Here is a 5,897-nt window from a genome sequence, read left to right on the forward strand (position 1 = left end):
AAAATAATTCTCCAGCAAGTTAGGTCTCATCCAAACCCCATTAGAACCAACCAGTTTCTGACAGCCCAGATAAGCCACTATCGTAAGCCTGGGTAGTAGCACAGGGGAGAAAGGTAGAAGGCAGCAGGTGGAAGACACTGCAAGGAAGGAGACACATTTTCCACCTAGAACAGTCTTGAAGAGAGAAACCCAGGCTAGTAAAGTCATCATTTCCAGGTATTTCCATGTTCCGTCTCTCCGCTTCAGGGCGGGTGTTAACAGTATTATCTCATTTTCATTTTCCTTTGGAGGTGTCTGCCCCACTCTGTTGACTGGGTTCCTTCCCTCTCCCACAGGACCTCCCTCACACAGCAGATTCCTTCCTTTCTCCTGATCAGAGAAGGATCAAGAAGAGAAAAAGAGGCCAGTCTATATCTCTAAGCCTCCAGAAATACTCTCTCATCCCCTCCTTTCCTTACCCCCAAGAAAGGAGTAACTTTCCTGACTTATGCAGAAAGGGCCTGTGCTGCCACCTAAACATTTGAGTCATTCCAGGGAGGAGAGGCAACAGACGTTCTTCTCTGCAACATCTCGTCTCTTCCTTTTGCTGTCGCCTTTTCTCCTCCTACCCTTGGTTTTGTCCTTTCCTACACTTCAGATTTCTATTTTGGGTTCAAATTACTGCATTTCTTTTCTTTTCTTGTTTTGTGGGTTTAAGAGCTTAATATGCATTCAGGTTCACACGCGCAGCAGCCCTTGTGGGCCAGAGACAGGGCGCACACGGGTTTCCACTGCCACCACCCAGAAGAAGAGGGAGGTGTTGCTGGCTGCCGCACCTGCTGCATGCTCTTGATATAGTGATTTGTTTTCATATTGAAAAGAAGATGTAATCCCGCGCCTTTGGAAGGCTGAGGTGAGTGGATTGCCTGAGCCCCACGGGTTCGAGACCCGCCTGGGCAGCGAGACCTCATCTCTACAATAAATCAAAAAATCAGCTGGGTGTGGTAGCGCATGCCTGTAATTCCAGCTACTTGGAAGGCTGAGGCGGAAGGAACACCGGAGCCCAGCAGGTCAAGGCTGCGGTGGCCGGGAGCGGCCACTGCACTCCAGTCTGGGTGACAGAGTGAGACTCCAACTCAAAAAAAAAAGAAAAAAAAAGAAAAGAAGACATTGCCCCCAAGAGCCACTAATAAATGGGAATCGGAGGAAAAAATTCCAGTGTGCAAAGATTGTCTCTCTTCCCTATTCTGCAAACCTGATAGATGGAAGCAGAGTCCAATGCCACCTTTTTTTTTGTTTTTTGTTTTTGAGTTGGCGTCTCACTCTGTCGCCCAGACTGGAGTGCAGTGACTGCTCCCGGCCACCACAGCTGCGACCTGCTGGGTTCTGGCGATCCTTCCACCTCAGCCTTGCGAGTAGCCAGAATTACAAGCACGCACTACCACGCCCGGCTAATTTTTTTATTTTATTGTAGAGATGAGGTCTCGCCTGCCCAGGCGGGTCTTGAACCCGCGGCTCAGGCAATCCACTCACCTCAGCCTCCCAAAGGCGCGGGATTACAGACTGAGCCACCGAGCCCAGCTCCAATGCTACCTTTGTTAATGGCTTAGAAGCTCCAAGACCAGACGGGCGTGGTGGCTCCTGTAATCCCAGCATTTTGGGAGGCCGAGGTGAGGAGATTGCCTGAGCCCATGGGTTCGAGACCAGTCTGTATAACTTGGTAAGACCTCATCTCTACAACAAATCAACAGAAATTAGCCAGGCATGATAATACATGTCTGTAGTTTCAGTTACTTGGAAGGCTGAGGTGGAAGGATCACCTGAGCCCAGAAGGTCAAGGCTGTGGTGGCCCTGTACATGCCACCAAACGCACTCCAGCCTAGCAACAGACTGAGACTCGGACTCAAAAAAAAAAGAGAAGCTTCTAGAGCAAGCACTCCTGAGAGTAGGCCTCATGTACACGTCTTGACACCTGAGGACAGCTCCCACAGGGCTCACGGAACAACTGCCACCATCACACAGGCTAACCTGGACCCTACAGGCAGCAGCAACTATCAGAGGATCACATACGAAGGGAGATCCCAAAAAACCCAGAATTTATTTATTAAAAATTGTGTTTTTGTGCTTAATGTTTACACTTCAGTCACCTTCAAAGTACTCTCCATTTGATGCGGTACACTAAGGGTCCCCAGCGCTTGGGCCACAGACCAGTACTGGTTCATGCCTGTTAGGAACCAGGCCTCACAGCAGGAGGTTAGCGGTCGGCTGGTGAGTGAGTGAAACTTCATCTGTATTTACAACCACTCCCCATTGCTCACGTTACTGCCTGAGCTCCACCTCCTGTCAGATCAGCACTGAAAAGCCTGCTTCCATTGCCAACATCTTATCTTTGTGAATCAGGGTTTTCTGCAGTGACAACAACTAAAATGAGATGAGACTGAACATAAGCAACACACTTCAGGTATCATTGTCTCCCATCACCCCCAGATGGGACCATCTAGTTTCAGGAAATCAAGCTCAGAGCTCTCACTGATTTTGCATTATGGCGAGTTGTGTAATTATTCCATTATATATTACAATGTAATAACCATAGAGATGAAATGCACAATAAATGTAATGCATTGAATCATCCCAAAATCATCCCCCACCCCATCAGCGGAAAAATTGTCTTCCACAAAACTCTTCCCTGATACCAAAAGGTTGGGGACCACTGCCATACACCTATAGAGACACTTTTTCCATTACTCAAAACGGTTTTTGAGCTCATCCATTTTGATTTTAGTGTTTCTGTCATTCTTTGTTTCACCTCTTCCACGTTGGCAAAACATTTCACTTTGAGGACTTTTTTCATCCAGGGAAACAAAAAAAGTCACTCAGGGTGAGATCAGGTGAATAGTGAGGGTAGGTCACAGGGGTCATACTGTTTTTGGTCCAAAACTACTGAACACTCAGTGCAGTGTGGATAGGTTCTTTGTCATGGTGGAAGAAACAGTCACCTGTTGATCACAACTCGGGTCGTTTCTTCCCATAAATCATGATTAAAACTTCGGTTGACCAATTATGGACAATGCACCTGCCCATACCACGCTGAGTGTTCAGCAGGTTTTGACCAAAAACAGCATGACCCCCCATGACCCACCCTCCCTATTCACCTAACCTTGCCCCAGGCAACTTTCTTTTGTTTCCCCAGGTGAAAAAAGTCCTCAAAGAGAAATGTTTTGCTCATGTGGGAGAAGTGAAACAAAAATGGCAGAAGCACTAAAAGGCATCAAAATTGACGAGTCAAAAACTGTTTTGAGCAATGGTAAAAGTGTCTTGATAGGTGTATTGCATCAAATGGAGAATACTTGGCAGGTGATTGAAGTTTAAACATGTAACAATAAATACACAATTATTAATAAATTCTGGGTTTTTAACCGTTTAATTATTTTTAATACATAAATTCCAGGTTTCTTTGTATCCCCTTCCCATATATATATGTGTGTGTGTTGCTAAACCATGAATCTGGAGCAATATAATTTTACAGCAGTCTTGCAAACTCCAGAGCACACAAAAGTCAATTTTGATGTTTAACCCTCAGTTTGGAATCAATCCCCTGTGAAGTAGGGCTTTACTTTTGTCCTTCACACAAAGCTCATTTTAAAGAAGACCTTCTGACAAACTAACAGGGGGGACAACCCCTGGGTCAGACTTCTTTTTACCAGAATGTGGCAGAGTTAGCCTGCAGTGTGAGAAGACAAGGCCTCTGATTCCAGCTGAGGAGGCCAAGACAGACCCAGTCAGGGCGGACAGCTATCCAAGGGTCCAGAGCTTTCACTCAGGGCCACATTCTTCTCCCAATACCCCTGCTCTGTAAGACAGTCATGTTCACGAATGTCTCTTTAAAAGCTGTACCAGAAGCTTTACATTTTGCTTCATAAAAAGTTTACCCGGCTGCATTTTCTTTATTGCATATATTTAAGGTGTAAAGCTTGATGATTTGATTGATTGATCATTTTTGCTTTGTTTGGTTTTTTTTCATGAAGTATAACAAAAAGAGAAAGAAAACTTCTAAAATACTTTGGACCTCTTTTCTTTCTCAAATATTTATTTGTAAAAGAGAAAAGAGGTCCAAAGTATTTTCTCTTTTACAAATAAATATTTGACTTTCTGTGACTCAACTCTTAAATCAGTCAGTCAAGGTCTCCAGAGAAACAGAACCAATAAGATATATATATATATATATATATGTATCTAAGAGGAGATTCATTATGGGAATGGGCTCATGTGATTATGGAGACTGAGAAGTCCCATGCTGTCTGTGCGCTGGAGACCCAGGAAAGTCGGTGGTGTCCTTCAGTCTGAGTCTGAAGACCTGAGAACCTGGGAAGCCGATGGAGTTGAAAAGGCTTGGGAACCAGGAGTGCTGATGTCCAAGGGCAGGAGAAGATGGACATCTCAGATGAATAAGAAAGAATTCAGCTTTCTCCTTTTTGTTCAATCAGGGTCCTTAACTGATTGGACAATGCCTACCCACGTTGGTGACAGTGGGTCTTCTTTACTTAGTCTACAGAATCAAATGTTAATCCCCTCTGAAGACACCCTCACAGACACAGCCCAAGATAATGTTGAACCAACCAATAGGGCATCCCTTAGCCCAATCAATTTGACACATAGCATTAACTATCACAACTCTTTATGTCATATCTTCAGCTGGTATATTAACAACAGGATGGAATCCATCAACTCACACAAGCATCATTCATCAACACAGGTGCATTTTCATTTAAAAGAGAAGGTTTACTCTCCAACAGCAATCACTGGGGAGAAAAGAACCTATTCAGTAAATGGTGCTGGGAAAACTGACTGATCACATGCAGAAGATTAAAACAGGATCCCTACCTATCACCATACACAAAAATTAACTCTAAATGGATTAAAGACCTGAACATAAAACCTCAAACTATAAGAACCTTAGAAAATGCAGGAGACACCCTTATAGAAATTGGAACTGGCAACCAATTCCTGATCAAAATCCCAAGTGCCCATACCATAAGAGCTAAGATAGTCAAGTGTGGCCTCATCAAACTGATGAGCTTCTACAAAACAAAAGAAACCATCAAGAGAGCAGGGAGACAGCCTGCAGAATGGGAAAAATATTTGCCAATTGTATACCTGACAAAGGCCTAACATCTAGGGTCCACAAGGAACTCAAACACGCCGAAAGGGAAAAAAAACAAACAGCCCCATTAAAAAGTGGGCTGAAGACATGAATAGACACTTCTCAAAAAAGATATACAGGCAGCCAACAGACACATGAAAAAGTGTTCAGCCTCACTCATCATCAGAGAAATGCAAATCAAAACCACACTGAGATACCACCTAACCCCAGTCAGAATGGCCACCATTAATAAAACAAGCGACAACAGATGCTGGCAAGGATGCGGAGAAAAAGGAACACTTCTACACTGCTGGTGGGAATGCAGACTAGTACAACCTCTTTGGAAGACAGTGTGGCAATTTCTGAAAGAACTGGAAATTGACCTTCCATATGACCCAGCAATCCCCCTGCTGGGAATATACCTGGAGGAACTCAAATCATTCTACAAAAAAGATACCTGCACATGCAAGTTTGTTGCAGCTCTATTCACAATAGCAAAAACATGGAACCGAGCCGAGCTCGGTGGCTCAGCCTGTAATCCCGCACCTTTGGGAGGCTGAGGTGAGTGGATTGCCTGAGCCTGCGGGTCCGAGACCCGCCTGGGCAGCGAGACCTCATCTCTACAATAAATCAAAAAATCAGCCGGGCGTGGTAGCGCATGCCTGTAATTCCAGCTACTCAGAAGGCTGAGATGGAAGGATCACCGGAGCCCAGCAGGTCGAGGTTCCGGTGGCCGGGAGCGGCCACTGCACTCCAGTCTGGGCGACTGAGTGAGACA

Source organism: Carlito syrichta, unplaced genomic scaffold (genome assembly GCF_000164805.1).
Source record: "Carlito syrichta isolate Samal-C Ts95f unplaced genomic scaffold, Tarsius_syrichta-2.0.1 Scaffold135605, whole genome shotgun sequence".
Taxonomy (NCBI): Eukaryota; Metazoa; Chordata; class Mammalia; order Primates; family Tarsiidae; genus Carlito; species Carlito syrichta.